Here is a 22,449-nt window from a genome sequence, read left to right on the forward strand (position 1 = left end):
TCAGCTGTTCCCCTGCTGTGTGTATGGCAATTTCTCCTGCTCTGTCCACATTCACACTACTACAGATTTTAAAGTTGCTCCAATTAGGCCTCTGGCTCCTCTGTTTTAAGTATTATCTCTGAGCTCCAACACCGCCGGTTGGCGCTCAGAAGTGCCGTCTGCACAGTCAACACTTGCTGCTGTGTTATTGGGGATCAGTAACGTCAGCTGTTCCCCTGCTGTGTGTCCGGCAAATTCTCCTGCTCTGTCCACATCCACTGTACTACTAATTTAAAACTTGCACCAATTAGAACTCTGGCTCCTCTGTTTTCAGTATTATCCCTGAGTAGTGTTGAGCCACCCCCGTAGTGTTCGAGTTCGGTTCGGTTCGTCGAACACCCGTGTGTTCGCCGAACTGTTCGTCGAACTGTTCGTCGAACACCTTCGAACACCGTTAAAACCAATGGCAGGCAAACAAAAACACATAGAAACACATAGAAAACACCTTCAAAGGTGTCCAAAAGCTGACAAACTGCTCAGAAGACACAACTAACACATGGAAAAGTGACAAGTACATATAGTCATGCGAAAAGAAAAGAGGTGGAGGAGTAAAAGGAGGGGGAGACACAGATATAGGCATGTCATGCCCTTCTAAAATCCAAAAAGTGAGAAGCCGACACGTTCAGTCCGCTCCTGCCCGTGCCACCTCCGTGTCCCCGGGTTTGTGCCAGAGCCGCGGTGAACCCTGACGGCCAGCCCCCCTCTCCCAATACTGGTGCCTGTCCGCTGGTGGGTCGAGCAAGCCCCACTGTGGTGGAGGCAGCTCTAAGCTGCTGCAGTTAAAAAGCTTTTATAAGGATCGAGCTCGGCTGTCCACCGCAAGGCATCCTACTGCCAGTCCCAGCCCCTATGCCTTGGGGTGCCTCCTGATGCTCTTCACTGAGTATCCCGTGGTCCCGAAGCATTTCCTTTGAAAAAATTAAGTGTCCAAACTACAGGTGGTGTAGCTTGCTTAACAGCCGGGATAATCCGCTGACTAGCAGACGCTGCTACTAGGCACAAAGTATTTCCTGGGCTAGATGCAGTTAAAAATTTGTAATTAGATACTCTCGTTGGATGCTGAGAAAGCATTCCATAGAGTCTCCTGGCACGCCATATATGATTCTCTTAAAAAGCTTGGGGTAGGGGTCTAAGGGACCCTTTTATAGCCAAAATCACGGCCCTGTATCACAATACGTCACCTAGGCTGAAGATAAATGGAACTGTAGCACCCTGAGGGCTCGGTTGCTACAGAGGTATTGCACCTCACCCAGAGGTGTGATATCTTACTCTCAGGTAAGGATGGAGTGTGGATCAGGACCCGACACCTGCATGCATTACACCACATTGCCGTGGGGCAGGGCGACCAATATGCCTCTGAGATGGGCACGACAGTCCCTGTCCCTGGCTGGAGTGGGGGGAGGGAACACTGAGGAAGGGGAACCCTGTAGTGCAGGAGCAGGGAGGAAGCAGTTCCTGGGTGCATTGAGAAGGGAGTATAAAAGGTGAGCACCATCTTAGTTCAGTGCAGAGAAGTCTGAGCAGAAGTGGCAGGGAGCAGGGGCTCTGCATGAGCTCTGCTCCGGAGGCGGGCCTAGTAACAGAGGCCCAGGCCTGGAAGAGGGAGAAGGAAGGAAGAGGAGTGGAGAAGGCTCCAGGAATGAGGAATGAAGGGATCCCAGGGGTGCGGACGGACGAGTCGCCACCGCACGCCCGAATCCACCTGCGTGGAGGGGTCAGGCCAAAGGGGGAGACCGGTCCCCGAAACTAGTGGAGGCAGGAAACGACCCTCAGCTAGAAACCGGAGGCTGTGACATTTTATGTGGCGCAGCCCCTCACTACACCCGCTAGGAAGGCACCACATAGGGTCAGGGAAACTGGCGCCAAGTTTACCAAGAGGAGGCCCGAGGCAGCCGGACAGAAGGGTTGGTAAGAAAGGCCAGACAAAGGACACACAAAGGGGGTCTTGTGAAGCGCTCCAAAGTTATCTGGGAGTTGTCTGAGCCCCTCACCTGGTGAGCACAGTACGACGCGGGCAGCCGTTACCTGCAGACGTGGTCTGGATAATAAGAACTGTGAGTAAAGGCCCTGGACTGCATCACTGATTCCGTGTCGTTACTGCTGCTGCCCTGCACCATCACCCCCATCCTCCGCATACACTGCCCTGAGGCTATACTTCTCCCGTGGGGAGTTATGCTACGCTCTGCTGCACCCACAACACCAGCCTCAGCGGTCTGCCCTGCAGCGGCGGTTCACTCTGACCGCAATCCACGGGTGGCGTAGTCGGACATTTAAACATCAAAACCACATAAATAGTTCCGCCACTGGTTTGACCACCCTGAGCCACGGAACCGGGTCGCCGCCACGAAGACTACAACCACCAGCATCCACCAAAAAGGGTCCGGCTCCGGGTGTCCCAAGGCCCAGGGGGTGCATCAGAACATTTTCATCACCTTTCACAATCGCCAATGGGACAAGGCAGGGATGTCCTCTGTCCCCTCTCTTATACATCCTAGTGACGGAACACCTGCTCTCATCAATTCGCCATAACCCCAATATTAGGTGGATTGAGGTGGGAGGCACCGAGTACAAGTGCTCTCTATTTGCTGATGATGTCCTAGTATATATCACTCAATCACATATATCCATCCATGCTGTTATGGCTGAAATAGATCACTTTGTTACATGGTCAAATTTTAAAATCAATGCAGCGAAGTCTGAGGCCCTCGATGTCTCCCTCCCCAAATCCATATAGGATTCCATCCAGTCCAACTTTCCCTTTGCCTGGCCCTCACAGGGTATCAAATACTTAGGAATTCCTATTCATAGAGACCTCTCCCATCTATGTTATCTTAATTTTGGGCCCTTTATTGAACAACTCCATACAGACCACAGTTGGCAAGTTAGAACTGTAAGATTCACTACGTGAACCACTGGTGTTTTGTGGAAAAGCACATGTACACTGTGTTCCAAATTAATATGCAAAAAGTGTTTAGGAGTGATAAGGGAAGAATTTGTTTGTTTGTCAGTTAAACTCATTGATGGTGATGTGTGTCAAGGCTCTTTATATCACTGTAAGCAATTGCAGACACCTGTGCTAATTAGTTTGGCAGGTGTGTCCAATGAAAGGCAAGACTACTTAAGAAGGCAGTCTCACATTATTAAGCAGCCTACATTTTCTGCCAAAATGGGAAAGAAAAAGGATGTGTCGGCTGCTGAGAAGCAACAAATTGTGGAGTGTTTAGGTCAAGGCATGACTACAATCAACATTGTGCGATGATCAGGATGAAGTGTCTTGGCAATCAAGAAGTATGTATCTGATTCACAGTACACACGTGTGCGTGCTGATAAGGGCAAATTGAGGACTCTTTCCTACAGGCAATTACGTCAGGTTGAAAGAGCAGCGACAAAAAAGCCTTGTCATAGCAGCAGACAAGTTTTTGAAGCTGCTGGTGCCTCCAACGTCCCCCGAACAACAAGATGCAGGGTCCTTCAGAGGTTTGCAGCTGTGCATACGCCATCCTGTCGACCTCCTCTATCCACTTCACACAAGCAGAAACGGCTCCAGTGGGCCAAACATTACATGAAGACTGATTTCAAAACTGTTTTGTTCACGGATGAGTGCCGTGCAGCGCTCGATGGTCCAGATGGATGGAGTGGAGGATGGCTGGTTGATGGACACCCCACGCAAACACGGCTACAGCGCCAACAAGGAGGAGGTGGAGTAATGTTTTGGGCTGGAATCATGGGGAGAGAGATTGTCGGCCCCTTTAGGATCCCTGAAGGCGCTAAAGATGAACTCCATAATGTATGTGGATTTTCTCAAACAGCACTTCCTGCCATGGTTCAAGAAGAAGAACTGTGTATTTCACAGCAAGATCATTTTTTTGCATGATAATGCACCATCTCATGCTGCACATAAAACATCTGCATCTCTGGCTGATATGGGCATAAAAGGGGACAAACTTATGGTGTGACCCCCATGCTCTCCTGACCTCTACCCCATTCAGAACCTCTGGAGCATCATCAAAAGGAGTTTCTATGATGGCGGGAGGCAGTTCACATCTAAGTAACAGCTCTGGGAGGGTATTCTGTCCTCATGCAAAACAATTGAAGCAGAAACCATCCAAAACCTGACAAATTCAATGGACGAGAGAGTTCAGAAGCTCCTTTCGAACAAGGGGTCCTATGTGAAAATGTAACATCACCTAGAATAAAGTTTTGAGTTGAAAACTGTTTGATTTCAGTTTCTAATAACCTGCTAATGCTTATAATTTCAAAAATGACCATTTTTTTGGTCTTTATTAAAATGAAAAGGTTGATCGAAAAGTTTGGGGGATCTAAGAGTGTGGCAACCCAGTAGTCATGATTACTTTGAATTCTGACAATATGAGGGTCATGTTGCAGGTAGTGCAGCAAGAAGGCACTTATGTGTCTTGCGCATCTCGGAGCCCCAAAATTATTTTCCGGGCTAGATGCAGCTAAAAATTATTATTAATTTTAAATCTGGTGGAGCTTAGTATAGATGGCCTAATAGGATCAGTGCAGCACACTGCTACAAAGCCCAAATTATTTTCCAGTCAAGATACAGATAAACATGATTAGTAATTTTAAATCTGGTGGAGCTTATTATAGATGGCCTAATAGAATCAGTGCTGCACACTGCTACAAAGCCCAAATTATTTTCCAGCCAAGATACAGATAAACATGATTAGTAATTTGAAAGCTTAAAACGGTTGGTAGGGTGATTTTAACCAATCATCAAGCTTTTACTCTCCCCAGGATGACACAGGGGTAGAAAAGTCGTTTCGGATCCATGATTTGTTCATCTTTATGAACGTGAGTCTGTCTACATTATCAGTGGAGAGCCGCGTGCGCTTATCTGTCAGCACACCACCAGCAGCGCTGAACACACGTTCAGACAGAACGCTGGCTGCGGGGCATGACAAGATCTCCAAGGCGTAAGTGGCTAGCTCCGGCCATTTATCCAGATTGGAAGCCCAAAAAGAGCAAGGGTCCAGTGACACAGTCATGGCTTCAATGTTTACTTGGAGATACTCCTGTACCATCGTCTCTAGGCGTTGACTATGTGTCAGACTTCTTGTCTCCTGTGGCCTTGCAAAGGATGGGCTAAAAAAGTGGTGAAATGATTCCGCAAAATTGATGTTACCAGCAGATACTGTGGTTCTGTTACGGTTTGAGTGCTGAACACTTGACGGTCCCACGGTTGGCAAGTTGGAACTGTGAGATTCACTACGTGCACCAATGGTGTTTTGTGGAAAAGCACATGTAAGATTCTGCAACAGTCTCTGCTGATACTCCTGCATGCGTGCATCCCTTTCTATGGCAGGAATAATTTCGGCAAATTTACTTTTGTACCGGGGATCTAACAGTGTGGCAACCCAGTAGTCAGGATTATTTCTAATTCTCACAATTCGAGGGTCATGTTGCAGGTAGTGCAGCAAGAAGGCACTCATGTGTGTTGCGCATCCAGGAGCACCAAGTCCCTGTTGTGTTGGTGGCAAGGTAACAATCATGCTTCCTTCCTCTGCCCTCTCCCCCCAACCTCGCACAACAGAAATGTGATCAAGGTCTCCCTCATCTGATGAGTCTTCCATCAGTTCGTCCTCCACTTCTTCCTGGGCTCCTGCACCTTCCTCACTAGTTTGGCTGCTACCATGCGCCCTGGTAAAACCATCTCCCCCACCCTCACATGCCTGCCGCCTTGGTGCTGCCGACCGTCTGGACCTTGCAGATGTTAGCCCTTCCGCATACAACTCCTCCTCCTCTACTTCCTCCACCTCCTCTTGTGCCACCACCTGACTCCGAATTCTGTTTAACATGTGCTCCAGCATGTAAATCACCGGAATAGTCATGCTGATAATGGCATCGTCAGCACTAAACATCTTCGTCGCCATTTCAAAACTGTGCAGAAGGGTGCATAGGTCCCTGATCTGAGACCACTCCTCCAGCGTGATTTGCCCCACCTCTGGATCTCGTTGGCCCAGGCTATACGTCAGAACGTATTGCACCAGGGCTTGTCGGTGCTGCCACAGTCGCTGTAACATGTGCAGAGTTGAATTCCACCGGGTAGGCACATCGCATTTTAGCCGGTGAAGTGGCAGGCCCAACGACTTCTGTAGAGATGTAAGTCGCTGAGCTGCGGGATGCGAACGGCGGAAGTGAGCACACAGCGACCGTGCCTCTGCAGAAGGCCATCTAGTCTGGGATAGTGGGCTAAAAATTGCTGGACAACCAGGTTCAACACGTGAGCCATACAAGGCACGTGTGTGACATTGCCCCGGCGAAGGGCCGCACCCAGGTTTGCAGCATTGTCGCACACGGCCTTCCCTGGTTTCAGGTCCAGTGGAGACAACCATTCATGAAATTGGTTCTCCAGAGCTGACCACAACTCCTCAGCTGTGTGACTCACATTTCCCAGACATTTCAAAGTAAAAACCGCCTGATGACATTGAGCCCTACTGCCAGCATAGTAAGGAGGTGTGCAGGATCCCTTCTGCGCAGTTAGAAAGCTTGTGGCATGACCAGACAGGCTTTGGGTGCAGGTGGAAGACCGAGAGGAGGTTGAGGAGGCAGAAGCAGTGGAGGAACTTTGACATAAAGAGGATTGACGCACAACTCGTGGGGACGGCAAGGCTTGGACAGCAGCCCCTTGTCCTGCTGTCACCATAGTTACCCAGTGCCCAGTCAGCGACATGTAACGCCCCTGTCCATGCCTACTCGTCCAAGTGTCTGTGGTGAAATGCACCCTGTCACACACAGAGTTTCTCAAAGAAGCGGTGATGTTGTGTGCGACATGCTGGTGGAGCGCAGGCACATCTTTCTTTGAGAAGTAGTGCCGACTGGGCATCTGGTACTGGGGCACTGCGACGGACATAAGGTCTCGAAAATCCTCTGTGTCCACCAGGCGGAAAGGCAGCATTTCTGTAGCCAAGAGCTTGCAGATGGTGAAATTCAACCTCTTAGCTTTCTCATAGCTAGGAGGAAATGGTCTTTTACTTGTCCACATCTGAGGGACCGAGGGCTGGCTATTGTGCTTAGACGGGGTTGATAAGGGTGTCCCCGGCAAATTGCCGGTCTGTGAGGAAGATGCAGGCGGACATGTTAGGTTGCCTTGATCCAAAGGTGGTGCTATCGATGTCGGACAGCGCTCAACACCAGCTGGTGTTACCACCTCCAAAGAAAATGATGACCTGCCAATCACGCTGGCTGTTGCGGGTAAAGAGGTGGCAGGTCTGCGCCCCAAAACAGGTGTGACTGCTGTCCCCCCAGTCACAGAGGATGAAGAGGCCGCGGATGCACAAGATATGGCAGACGGTGGTTGGCCCGGCCGGCTAGGCCGCATTGTAGCACACTGAGCTTCCCACTGCAACTTATGCTTCATGTCCATGTGCCGCTTCATGCATGAAGCACTCAAACTATGTATTTTTTGGCCTCTACTTAGCTTTTGCTGACAAATGTTACAGATAACACGAGTTGGGTCATCTTTATCGATCTGAAAAAATGCCCAGGCTATGCAAGGCTTAGCACCCATGCGACCTGAAGAGCCACCACGACTTGTGGTGAGAGGCAGAGTTGTGTTTGAGGATGCAGTTGTTGACGTGCTTCCAGTACTATGTCTCTGTCCAGGAAGGCGCAACCTGACCTCGTCGTCACTAGCATCTTCCTCCACCTCCTCTGCTGACCTCATCTCTTGGCTGACTGTGGGTTGACAGTAAGTGGGATCTCCAACCTCATCATCATCACCCTGTGCGTTATCACACCCGTCGTCCTCAGAGCCAACCTGTTCCTGCCCTGACAAAAAACTAAAGTTGTCGCTCCAATCAGGTATTTGAGTCTCATCATCGTCTTCCTCATTGTCTCCACCAACAGAAGTTACAGTTTGGGAATGAGGGTCTACATTATGGTCAGAACTTTCTGCGTCTGGTCCTGGATCCGATTCATAAAGATTCTGGGCATCAGTGCAGATCATTTCCTCGTCTGGATTCACAGAAGCGCTGGAGTCGACCTCTGATTCCCAGGCTATAGTATGAGTAAACAGCTCTGCAGACTCAACCATCTGTTCTACCTCATACTCAGACAGGCAGCTGGAGATTTGGGAGCTGTGAGGAAGCAAGTGCGATTGGGGTGACACCTTTGAGGACTGGAGTATTTGTGATGTTGAAGTTGATGTGGAGGAGAGCCCACTTAAAGGAGCACTTGATATCCGTTGAAGCACCTGCTGTTTTTGTGCCTCATCTGGAATTTGTAGCGATTGGCGTGGCCGTAAGAAAGGGATCTTATCACATTGTCCGCTAAAAGAAGTAGACATTTTAGTTTGGCTGGAAGATGGTCTTTCTTCTGCAGATGTTACTGTTGCTTTAACACCTACCCCACGGACACAACCTTTTTTCCCCTTCCCAACACGCCTATTCCACTTTCCACCAGCAGCAGGCCTTTTTCCACTCATTTTGGAGGTTAACTAATTCACAACTCTGGAGTTGTTTGCACAAAAAAACAATGGATGGGAACCGAGCAGAGCTGAGTGGCCAAACTGTGGTATTAGGCCAAAACTATTGGCTGGGTTAGATGCAGAAAAAAATTATATTCAATTTGCAACCTGATGGAGGTCAGTATAGATGGACTAATAGAACAAGTCCCACACACAGCTAGAAGCCCAAATATCTTTTCAGAGGTAGATGCAGAAAAAAATTGTATTCAGTTTGCAACCTGATGGAGGTCAGTATAGATGGACTAATAGAACAAGTCCTACACGCAGCTAGAAGCCCAAATATTTTTTCAGAGGTAGATGCAGAAAAAAAATATATTCAGTTTTCAACCTAATGGAGGTCAGTATAGATGGACTAATAGAGAAAGTCCCACACACTGCTAGAAGGCCAAATATTTTTTCAGAGCTAGATGCAGATAAAAATTATTTTTAATTTGCAGCCTGATGGAGGTCAGTATAGATGGACTAATAGAGAAAGTCCCACACACTGCTAGAAGGCCAAATATTTTTTCAGAGCTAGATGGAGACAAAAAATTATTTTGAATTTGCAACCTGATGGAGGTCAGTATACTTGGACTAATAGAGAAAGTCCCACACACTGCTAGAAGGCCAAATATTTTTTCAGAGCTAGATGCAGATAAAAATTATTTTTAATTTGCAACCTGATGGAGGTCAGTATAGATGGACTAATAGAGAAAGTCCCACACACTGCTAGAAGGCCAAATATTTTTTCAGAGCTAGATGCAGAAAAAAATTATATTCAGTTTGCAACCTGATGGAGGTCAGTATAGATGGACTAATAGAACAAGTCCCACACACAGCCAGAAGCCCAAATATTTTTTCAGAGGTAAATGCAGAAAAAAATTATATTCTGTTTGCAACCTGATGGAGGTCTGTATAGATGGATTAATAGAACAAGTCCCACACACAGCTAGAAGCCCAATATTTTTTCAGAGGTAGATGCAGAAAAAATATATATTCAGTTTGCAACCTGATGGAGGTCAGTATAGATGGACTAATAGAGAAAGTCCCACACACTGCTAGAAGGCCAAATATTTTTTCAGAGCTAGATGCAGACAAAAAATTATTTTTAATTTGCAACCTGATGGAGGTCAGTATAGATGGACTAATAGAGAAAGTCCCACACACTGCTAGAAGGCCAAATATTTTTTCAGAGCTAGATGCAGAAAAAAATTATATTCAATTTGCAACCTGATGGAGGTCAGTATAGATGGACTAATAGAACAAGTCCCACACACAGCTAGAAGCCCAAATATCTTTTCAGAGGTAGATGCAGAAAAAAATTGTATTCAGTTTGCAACCTGATGGAGGTCAGTATAGATGGACTATTAGAACAAGTCCTACACACATCTAGAAGCCCAAATATTTTTTCAGAGGTAGATGCAGAAAAAAAATATATTCAGTTTGCAACCTGATGGAGGTCAGTATAGATGGACTAATAGAGAAAGTCCCACACACTGCTAGAAGGCCAAATATTTTTTCAGAGCTAGATGCAGATAAAAATTATTTTTAATTTGCAACCTGATGGAGGTCAGTATAGATGGACTAATAGAGAAAGTCCCACACACTGCTAGAAGGCCAAATATTTTTTCAGAGCTAGATGCAGAAAAAAATTATATTCAGTTTGCAACCTGATGGAGGTCCGTATAGATGGACTAACAGAACAAGTCCCACACACAGCTAGAAGCCCAAATATTTTTTCAGAGCTAGATGCAGATAAAAATTATTTTTAATTTGCAACCTGATGGAGGTCAGTATAGATGGACTAATAGAGAAAGTCCCACACACTGCTAGAAGGCCAAATATTTTTTCAGAGCTAGATGCAGAAAAAAATTATATTCAGTTTGCAACCAGATGGAGGTCAGTATAGATGGACTAATAGAACAAGTCCCACACACAGCCAGAAGCCCAAATATTTTTTCAGAGGTAAATGCAGAAAAAAATTATATTCAGTTTGCAACCTGATGGAGGTCTGTATAGATGGATTAATAGAACAAGTCCCACACACAGCTAGAAGCCCAATATTTTTTCAGAGGTAGATGCAGAAAAAATATATATTCAGTTTGCAACCTGATGGAGGTCAGTATAGATGGACTAATAGAGAAAGTCCCACACACTGCTAGAAGGCCAAATATTTTTTCAGAGCTAGATGCAGACAAAAAATTATTTTTAATTTGCAACCTGATGGAGGTCACTATAGATGGACTAATAGAGAAAGTCCCACACACTGCTAGAAAGCCAAATATTTTTTCAGAGCTAGATACAGATAAAAATTATTTTTAATTTGCAACCTGATGGAGGTCAGTATAGATGGACTAATAGAGAAAGTCCCACACACTGCTAGAAGACCAAATATTTTTTCAGAGCTAGATGCAGAAAAAAATTATATTCAGTTTGCAACCTGATGGAGGTCAGTATAGATGGACTAATAGAACAAGTCCCACACACAGCTAGAAGCCCAAATAATTTTTCAGAGGTAGATGCAGATAAAAATTATTTTAATTTGCAACCTGATGGAGGTCAGTATAGATGGACTAATAGAGAAAGTCCCACACACTGCTAGAAGGCCAAATATTTTTTCAGAGCTAGATGCAGACAAAAAATTATTTTGAATTTGCAGCGTGATGGAGGTCAGTATAGATGGACTAATAGAACAAGTCCCACACACTGCTAGAAGGCCAAATATTTTTTCAGAGCTAGATGCAGAAAAAAATTATATTCAGTTTGCAACCTGATGGAGGTCAGTATAGATGGAGTAATAGAACAAGTCCCACACACTGCTAGAAGCCCAAATATTTTTTCAGAGCTAGATGCAGAAAAAAATTATATTCAATTTGCAACCTGATGGAGGTCAGTATAGATGGACTAATAGAATGATGCTATGCCCAAAAGATTTTACTTCACTAGGTGCAGTAAAAAAATTGGTATTCTATACACAGGTGGTATATCTTGCAACACAGATAGGCTACTCCACTGACTAACACACTCTGCAATAGGCCAAAAAGGATTAGCTTTGCTAGATTCAGCCAAATGCTGTGAAAAAAACTTGCACAGCACTGGCACAGACCTGCCTGGCAAAAACTGATAGGAACTGATGTAACCTAGTCCTGAAAAGGACTGCAATTACAATTAGTCTTTACTCCCACAATCTATCTATTTAAGAGCACAGACCTGCCTGATAAAAGTCGTAGGAAATGCTGTAACCTAGTCCTTAAAAGGACTGCAATCACAACTATTCCCTACTCCCAAGCTATCTGTAGATTTGTGCGAAAATTGGCTTGAAATTAACAAGGTATAGCGCACACAGCAACAGCGGTGCCGTCTAACACGCAGCTGCAGCAGTGAGAAAATGGTGGCGACGGGGAAAATGGCTTGGTCTTATAGGGCAAGGACATGTGACATACACTGCCAATGACACATGCCCTTGCTTGTGTGAAAAAAAGCACTTCGCTCCGTGTGTGCGCTGTTGATAGGCTGACAGATTGCACCTACCCACTGTAAATGCGGGAAAGAGAAAAAAAAATGGAGATCTTCATTATTCCTGCAGAGATCCATCCCCTGCCACTCCCCCCACCCCGCTGTACACTCAAACTGCGTATTAACATTAATTTTCATCATTACTGAGAAAAAATCCAGTTATGATTTTGTTGCACGAACAGTTATCGAACATAACCTCGAACAGCCAAATTTTTCTCAAATCGTTCGTGTTCGCCGAACGGCTCGAACACCGCCCAAAACAGCTCGAATTTGAGATTGGCGAACAGTTCGAGTCGAACAACGCTCATCTCTATCCCTGAGCTCCAACACCGCCAGTTGGCGCTCAGAAGTGCCGTCTGCACAGTCAACACTTGCTGCCGTGTTATTGGGGTTCAGTAACGTCAGCTGTTCCCCTGCTGTGTGTCTGGCAAATTCTCCTGCTCTGTCCACATTCACACTACTAGTCTACTACTGATTTTAAAGTTGCTCCAATTAGTCCTCTGGCTCCACTCTGTTTTTAGTATTTACCCTGGGTTCCAGCACCGCAATCTGTTTCCCAGCAGTGTCTTTGGCACGGGTACTCCCTCCTGCCCAGCCTGGTTCCAGCACGCCAGCTGTTTCCGGGTAGTGTCAACGTCACTTTGCCTCCAATGCATTGTCCTGTCATGTTGTGGTCGGGTTAGCCGACTCTATGGTGCCTGCAGTTTAGGTGACTCCTATGTGGGCTGCGTGATCTGGCAATGAAGGCTGGTTCCATAGTGCCAATAGGACAAGCACCCCCTGTAGGACTGTGGGTTTCGGCAACTGCGGCCGGCTCGCGGCTTTGCAACTTTTTTTTTCAGGGTACCTTCTGCTACCCATCCGGGTTCCAGTACCGTCAGCTGGTTCTCGGCAGTGCCTTTGGCTTAGGTGCCTCCTTCTCGGTATCCAAGTTCCACCAACGTCTGCTGGTCCTTGGTAGTGCTTTCTGGCACAGGTACCTCCTGCTTAGTAACCGAGTTCCAGTACCGTCAGCTGGTTCTCGGCAGTTCCTCAGCCTTCTTGTACCTTCTGCTACATTTCCAAGTTCAAGATTTTTGAAATGGTTCTTGGTAATCACTCTGGATCTCCCTGACGACGACCCTGAAGACAAGGACCCTGAAGACCACACCCCGAAGAAGAAGAGGACCCCGAAGATGAGGACCCTGAAGACCCTGAAGACCACCCCGAAGAAGACGAGGACCCCGAAGACAAGGACCCTGAAGACGAGGACCCTGAAGACCACCCCAAAGAAGACGAGGACCCCGAAGACGACGACCCTGAAGACGACGACCCTGAAGACCACCCCGAAGACGACGACCCTGAAGACAAGGACCCTGAAGACCACCCCAAAGAAGACGAAGACCCCGAAGACGATGACCCTGAAGACCACCCCGAAGAAGACCAAGAAGATGACCCTGAGGAAGATGACCAAGAGGACAAAGAACAAGAAGACAACCACCAAGATACAGAAGAATAAGAGACAGAAAACCAAGAAGCAGAAGAACAAGAACATTAAGCATAAGACTAAAAATCAGAGCAAAAGATATTATCTAAATTATAAGCAGAAGAAGACTAAGCAGTGTATGGGGGTGAGTACGTTCCTCCTCGTGGTGCCCCTGAAAAAGACCTGCTGCTGCAGGCCAAACTGAACGCGGACAAATCCTGTTGTAAATCTTTTGTGACGGGCAGAACAAAAGATGTAATGTTCAAACTTTTATAGATAACAACTACAGGAATGCCTGTCACAAATAAGAATATGATGAAGAAGAAGAATATGAAGAAGATGAAGAAGTAGAATGTGAAGAATAATAATAGTTGAATAAGAAGAATATGAAGAATGTAAAAAGAATAATACGAAGAAGGTGAAGAAGAAGAAGATGAAGAAGGTGAAGAAGAAGTTGATGAAAAAGATGCTGATGCTGAGGATGATGAAGGAGAAAGTGTGGGAGAAGTAAAAAAGAAGGTGAAGAGCATGGAAGTAGTGAAACGTAAATATCTGACAAAATATAAAAATACTTAACATAGTCAATATTTCCGTAACTCAGAACGTCTTAAAAAAAATATTAATTCCTGCTATTCCATTTGATTGGGCTAAACCTCTATGCTTTATTGTCTCCCCCACCTCCCCCAATACATTCTACATTATTCTTAGTTGTTTTCCTTCATGTAGAATTAACCTACAAGGAAATAAAGGGTTTATTTTCATTCCGATATTTATGTCCCATTGACTTGCATTGGTTTCCGGTATCGGAATCGGCGATATCCGATATTTTTTGGGTATCGGTCCGATCCAATCCGACATTTCTCGATATCGGGAGGTATCGCTCAACACTAGTCCTAAAGTCTTTAAGGAATTATTAATTCTGACAATATTGTTGTGGAGGCTGAAAAAAAATTCAATGCAATGCCACCCATATGAACCTATACCTTGTAGGAAACTTTCCTTTTGGAAAAATTCTCAGTTTAGTATACAGCAACTAATTTTAGGTTTTATGTAGGAATCCTCTTTATTTTACAGAATGTCAAACATTATTCTTTATATTTTATAATTCAGTAAAAAACTGCTCCAGATACAGATATTCTAATTATCCTTTACTCATTATATCAGTGATTAACAGAAAAAAAATAAAAATAAAATAAAAATGCAGAAAGGTAATATTAAGGGGCTAATGGTTCAAAAAAAAATTGTATTACAGAAGGAACTGTGGTCAGACAAGACAAGCAATGACCTGACCAGTCTACATCTTGCTGAATTCATGGTCACATCAGGTAAAGCAACCTTAAAAGCAAATAGGTACCTTTTTATTTCAATAAATACTAAAAAAATTTCCTCAGTTCCACAATTGATGGAGTCTGTTCTCGTACAAAATTCGTCAAAAGACAGATAATGCTTTAAGATAATGAAATGAGCCTTACCTATCCGACATTAAGTGTCATCATTGGGTGGGCTAGTCCCTGCTCTATTGAGCATGTATCGGTTGTCAATTCCAACAGATGCTCAGTAGAATCTTGTCACTGTGCACCAGGCACAGTGACAGCGCGCTCTATCTCCGGCTCTGATCAGAAGTGACGAGCCAGCAAAAAAGCGCACTATCAGTGCTCATTATAAGGAGAGAATGAGTGAGTGGAGACCAGCGAATGTGTTATCACACAGGAAGTCATAAAAGAAAGAAAAAGCAGTTAGGCTATGTGCCCACGATGCAGAAATGAAGCGGAAAATTTCCGCTTCATTTCTGCATGTCCTTGCCCGGAAAAATGCATGCGGAATTTGACATGCGTTTTTCGCATGTTTTTCGCAAGTTTTGCACATGCGGAATTGCCTTGCGTTTTCTAGTGCATTGTAGATGGCAATTCCGCATGCGTAAACGCACAAATAATGGACATGCTGAGGAATTTTCTGCACATCAAAAACGCTGCGCAAAATTCCGCAGCATGGGCATTACAATTGCGGAATTACATAGGGGACCATGGGAGAAGGCTTACCAAGCGTTTCCCAAGTGTTTACGCTGCAAAAGTTCCGCAGCAAAAACGCTTGAAAAACACATCGTGGGCACGGACCCTTAGATAGAGTAGTAAGGGAAATATAGTGTATTGGTAAAAAAGATTAGATTATGATATAAAATAAACACATGTAGGATTAAAATACAAATACATTTTAATTTCAGACCACCCATAGCAAACAACAGGAGACTGTTGGTTTTATTAAAAAAAAGTTACATTGGCTTTATCTGCTTTAATCACTATTCATCAGACAATTTTGTTTTTGCACTTTAATTTTTTTTCTCCCCTTCTTCCAAGAGCCAAAACTTTTTTTATTTTTCCATCATTAATATTCATTAAAAGACCTGCCCACTGGCCCGCCACTATATGTCTCTCCGTCTGGCTGTCTTTATGATGAGGAACATACTTGTGCTTCGGGGTGGCCTGTGGATAGGTCTTTTCTTGCTGATCTGGCCTAGAGCACCAAGGAAAGACCCTGCCTACAGTCCCGCCCCAGAGCACATGCATATCATTAACTCAAAACTGCAAACACTGACTACACAAGAACCAAAAGATGGATTTCTTCACCTCAGGTATCATATTAATCAGTGCAGCAGCCCCAACATGACACTGCCTGTAGTTTACTTAGCAAAATCCTGCTGACAGGTTTGATTTAAATGCCAGAGATTGATAGTGGTATCTAAGCTGTTAAACAGCGGAATTGGAGCTATATCTGATTCCTGACAGCTATATGACAGACCTCTGATCATAATAGTTGGCTACAGTGATCATAAGTTGGAAAAGGTAGGTCACCGCCGCAGCCCTGCCAAGAAAGATTGATGCTAAGCAGTGGAAAAGTGGTGCTAGAGTGGCAGGGCCTTCAACAGGTAGGTAATGCTTATTTTATTATGTTAAGGAGAACCATTCAAGAACTTATGGTCAATAAAATATAAATCTCATTTTTCATCATTGCTTTCTCACTGTTTTCACAAGCACTGAACAGATGTTAGTCTAGCCAATGGGTGTGGCTCTAAGTAGGAAATAATGCATAAAATCTATGCCCGTACTGGAAATCATGATAACCTCTGCACATCTACGTAAAATCATTCCAATTTCTGTGCAATTGCAATCTCATTTACATAAACATGCAAAGTTAATTTTCTCAGAAATAGAATATCCATCTGTGGCAACTGTAAGAAAGTATGTCTAAATTTCTATATTTTCCCCTAACCAGAATATTACTAGTTTGGCAACCCTAAAGATTCTTACAAGTACTATTAAAGGATTTCCTGCATTTGGTCCAATTTTGTCTGGTAAAGGACAACCCATTTAATGTTTCAGATTTAAATATATGTGCTTAGTTTTCAAAGACATTCTAGGGAAAGAGCTCAATCACACAGACAGATAAAATTACCAGGTACGTACAACATTTTTTAACCAGGTCAAGATTAGTGTTGAGCCACCCCCGTAGTGTTCGAGTTCGGTTCGGTTCGTCGAACACCCGTGTGTTCGCCGAACTGTTCGTCGAACTGTTCGTCGAACACCTTCGAACACCGTTAAAACCAATGGCAGGCAAACAAAAACACATAGAAACACATAGAAAACACCTTCAAAGGTGTCCAAAAGCTGACAAACTGCTCAGAAGACATAACTAACACATGGAAAAGTGACAAGTACATATAGTCATGCGAAAATAAAAGAGGTGGAGGAGTAAAAGGAGGGGGAGACACAGATATAGGCATGTCATGCCCTTCTAAAATCCAAAAAGTGAGAAGCCGACACGGCCAGTCCGCTCCTGCCCGTGCCACCTCCGTGTCGCCGGGTTTGTGCCAGAGCCGCGGTGAACCCTGATGGCCAGCCCCCCTCTCCCAATACTGGTGCCTGTCCGCTGGTGGGTCGAGCGAGCCCCCCTGTGGTGGAGGCAGCTCTAAGCTTTTTAATTTAAATTGTCTCTCTAATTTGAATGAATACACTTTAAATCCATTTACAAGGATCTATTGGAGGGCAAGTCTCATGCCAGCAGCCGCGGTAATTCCAGCTCCAGTAGCGTCCACTAAAGCTGCTGCAGTTAAAAAGCTTTTATAAGGATCGAGCTCGGCTGTCCACCGCAAGGCATCCTACTGCCAGTCCCAGCCCCTATGCCTTGGGGTGCCTCCTGATGCTCTTCACTAAGTATCCCATGGTCCCGAAGCATTTCCTTTGAGAAAATTAAGTGTCTAAACTACAGGTGGTGTAGCTTGCTTAACAGCCGGGATAATCCGCTGACTAGCAGACACTGCTACTAGGCACAAAGTATTTCCTGGGCTAGATGCAGTTAAAAATTTGTAATTAGATACTCTCGTTGGATGCTGAGAAAGCATTCCATAGAGTCTCCTGGCACGCCATATATGATTCTCTTAAAAAGCTTGGGGTAGGGGTCTAGGGGACCCTTTTATAGCCAAAATCACGGCCCTGTATCGCAATACGTCACCTAGGCTGAAGATAAATGGAACTGTAGCACCCTGAGGGCTCGGTTGCTACAGACGTATTGCACCTCACCCAGAGGTGTGATATCTCACTCTCAGGTAAGGATGGAGTGTGGATCAGGACCCGACACCTGCATGCAGTACACCACATTGCCGTGGGGCAGGGCGACCAATATGCCCCTGAGATGGGAACGACAGTCCCTGTCCCTGGCTGGAGTGGGGGGAGGGAACACTGAGGAAGGGGAACCCTGTAGTGCAGGAGCAGGGAGGAAGCAGTTCCTGGGTGCATTGAGAAGGGAGTATAAAAGGTGGGCACCATCTTAATTCAGTGCAGAGAAGTCTGAGCAGAAGTGGCAGGGAGCAGGGGCTCTGCATGAGCTCTGCTCCGGAGGCGGGCCTAGTAACAGAGGCCCAGGCCTGGAAGAGGGAGAAGGAAGGAAGAGGAGCAGAGAAGGCTCCAGGAACGAGGAATGAAGGGATCCCAGGGGTGCGGACGGGCGAGTCGCCACCGCACGCCCGAATCCACCTGCGTGGAGGGGTCAGGCCAAAGGGGGAGACCGGTCCCCGAACTAGTGGAGGCAGGAAACGACCCTCAGCTAGAAACCGGAGGCTCTGACATTTTATGTGGCGCAGCCCCTCGCTACACCCGCTAGGAAGGCACCACATAGGGTCAGGAAAACTGGCGCCAAGTTTACCAAGAGGAGGCCCGAGGCAGCCGGACAGAAGTGTTGGTAAGAAAGGCCAGACAAAGGACACACAAAGGGGGTCCTGTGAAGTGCTCCAAAGTTATCTGGGAGTTGTCTGAGCCCCTCACCTGGTGAGCACAGTACGACGAGGGCAGCCGTTACCTGCAGACGTGGTCTGGATAATAAGAACTGTGAGTAAAGGCCCTGGACTGCATCACTGACTCCGTGTCATTACTGCTGCTGCCCTGCACCATCACCCCCATCCTCCGCATACACTGCCCTGAGGCTATACTCCTCCCGTGGGGAGTTATGCTACGCTCTGCTGCACCCACAACACCAGCCTCAGCGGTCTGCCCTGTAGCGGCGGTTCACTCTGACCGCAATCCACGGGTGGCGTAGTCGGACATTTAAACATCAAAACCACATAAATAGTTCCGCCACTGGTTTGACCGCCCTGAGCCACGGAACCGGGTCGCCGCCACGAAGACTACAACCACCAGCATCCACCAAAAAGGGTCCGGCTCCGGGTGTCCCAAGGCCCAGGGGGTGCGTCAGAACATTTTCATCACCTTTCACAATCACCAATGGGACAAGGCAGGGATTTCCTCTGTCCCCTCGCTTATACATCCTAGTAACGGAGCACCTGCTCTCATCAATTCGCCATAACCCCAATATTAGGTGGATTGAGGTGGGAGGCACCGAGTACAAGTGCTCTCTATTTGCTGATGATGTCCTAGTATATATCACTCAATCACATATATCCATCCCTGCTGTTATGGCTGAAATAGATCACTTTGTTACATGGTAAAATTTTAAAATCAATGCAGCGAAGTCTGAGGCCCTCGATGTCTCCCTCCCCAAATCCATATAGGATTCCATCCAGTCCAACTTTCCCTTTGCCTGGCCCTCACAGGGTATCAAATACTTAGGAATTCCTATTCATAGAGACCTCTCCCATCTATGTTATCTTAATTTTGGGCCCTTTATTGAACAATTCCATACAGACCACGGTTGGCAAGTTAGAACTGTGAGATTCACTACGTGAACCACTGGTGTTTTGTGGAAAAGCACATGTACACTGCGTTCCAAATTATTATGCAAAAAGTGTTTAGGAGTGATAAGGGAAGAATTTGTTTGTTTGTCAGTTAAACTCATTGATGGTGATGTGTGTCAAGGCTCTTTATATCACTGTAAGCAATTGCAGACACCTGTGCTAATTAGTTTGGCAGGTGTGTCCAATGAAAGGCAAGACTACTTAAGAAGGCTCTCTCACATTATTAAGCAGCCTACATTTTCTGCCAAAATGGGAAAGAAAAAGGATGTGTCGGCTGCTGAGAAGCAACAAATTGTGGAGTGTTTAGGTCAAGGCATGACTACAATCAACATTGTGCGATGATCAGGATGAAGTGTCTTGGCAATCAAGAAGTATGTAGCTGATTCACAGTACACACGTGTGCGTGCTGATAAGGGCAAATTGAGGACTCTTTCCTACAGGCAATTACGTCAGGTTAAAAGAGCAGCGGCAAGAAAGCCTTGTCATAGCAGCAGACAAGTTTTTGAAGCTGCTGGTGCCTCCAACGTCCCCCGAACAACAAGATGCAGGGTCCTTCAGAGGTTTGCAGCTGTGCATACGCCATCCTGTCGACCTCCTCTATCCACTTCACACAAGCAGAAACGGCTCCAGTGGGCCAAACATTACATGAAGACTGATTTCAAAACTGTTTTGTTCACGGATGAGTGCCGTGCAGCGCTCGATGGTCCAGATGGATGGAGTGGAGGATGGCTGGTTGATGGACACCCCACGCAAACACGGCTACAGCGCCAACAAGGAGGAGGTGGAGTAATGTTTTGGGCTGGAATCATGGGGAGAGAGATTGTCGGCCCCTTTAGGATCCCTGAAGGCGCTAAAGATGAACTCCATAATGTATGTGGATTTTCTCAAACACCACTTCCTGCCATGGTTCAAGAAGAAGAACCGTGTATTTCACAGCAAGATCATTTTTCTGCATGATAATGCACCATCTCATGCTGCACATAAAACATCTGCATCTCTGGCTGATATGGGCATAAAAGGGGACAAACTTATGGTGTGACCCCCATGCTCCCCTGACCTCTACCCCATTCAGAACCTTTGGAGCATCATTAAAAGGAGTGTCTATGATGGCGGGAGGCAGTTCACATCTAAGCAACAGCTCTGGGAGGGTATTCTGTCCTCATGCAAAACAATTGAAGCAGAAACCATCCAAAACCTGACAAATTCAATGGACGAGAGAGTTCAGAAGCTCCTTTCGAACAAGGGGTCCTATGTGAAAATGTAACATCACCTACAATAAAGTTTTGAGTTGAAAACTGTTTGATTTCAGTTTCTAACAACCTGCTAATGCTTATAATTTCAAAAATGACCATTTTTTTGGTCTTTATTAAAATGAAAAGGTTGATCGAAAAGTTTGGGGGATCTAAGAGTGTGGCAACCCAGTAGTCATGATTACTTTGAATTCTGACAATATGAGGGTCATGCTGCAGGTAGTGCAGCAAGAAGGCACTTATGTGTCTTGCGCATCTCGGAGCCCCAAAATTATTTTCCGGGCTAGATGCAGCTAAAAATTATTTTTAATTTTAAATCTGGTGGAGCTTATTATAGATGGCCTAATAGGATCAGTGCTGCACACTGCTACAAAGCCCAAATTATTTTCCAGTCAAGATACAGATAAACATGATTAGTAATTTGAAAGCTTAAAACGGTTGGTAGGGTGATTTTAACCAATCATCAAGCTTTTACTCTCCCCAGGATGACACAGGGGTAGAAAAGTCGTTTCGGATCCATGATTTGTTCATCTTTATGAACGTGAGTCTGTCTACATTATCAGCGGAGAGCCGCGTGCGCTTATCTGTCAGCACACCACCAGCAGCGCTGAACACACGTTCAGACAGAACGCTGGCTGCGGGGCATGACAAGATCTCCAAGGCGTAAGTGGCTAGCTCCGGCCATTTATCCAGATTGGAAGCCCAAAAAGAGCAAGGGTCCAGTGACACAGTCGTGGCTTCAATGTTTACTTGGAGATACTCCTGTACCATCGTCTCTAGGCGTTGACTATGTGTCAGACTTCTTGTCTCCTGTGGCCTTGCAAAGGATGGGCTAAAAAAGTGGTGAAATGATTCCGCAAAATTGATGTTACCAGCAGATACTGTGGTTCTGTTACGGTTTGAGTGCTGAACACTTGACGGTCCCACGGTTGGCAAGTTGGAACTGTGAGATTCACTACGTGCACCACTGGTATTTTGTGGAAAAGCACATGTAAGATTCTGCAACAGTCTCTGCTGATACTCCTGCATGCGTGCATCCCTTTCTATGGCAGGAATAATTTCTGCAAATTTACTTTTGTACCGGGGATCTAACAGTGTGGCAACCCAGTAGTCAGGATTATTTCTAATTCTCACAATTCGAGGGTCATGTTGCAGGTAGTGCAGCAAGAAGGCACTCATGTGTGTTGCGCATCCAGGAGCACCAAGTCCCTGTTGTGTTGGTGGCGAGGTAACAATCATGCTTCCTTCCTCTGTCCTCTTCCCCCAACCTCGCACAACAGAAATGTGATCAAGGTCTCCCTCATCTGATGAGTCTTCCATCAGTTCGTCCTCCACTTCTTCCTGGGCTCCTGCACCTTTCTCACTAGTTTGGCTGCTACCATGCGCCCTGGTAAAACCATCTCCCCCACCCTCACATGCCTGCCGCCTTGGTGCTGCCGACCGTCTGGAGCTTGCAGATGTTAGCCCT

The sequence above is a fragment of the Phyllobates terribilis genome, unplaced genomic scaffold (genome assembly GCF_046119375.1).
Source record: "Phyllobates terribilis strain yellow unplaced genomic scaffold, ASM4611937v1 Scaffold_1__5_contigs__length_1240528914, whole genome shotgun sequence".
Taxonomy (NCBI): Eukaryota; Metazoa; Chordata; class Amphibia; order Anura; family Dendrobatidae; genus Phyllobates; species Phyllobates terribilis.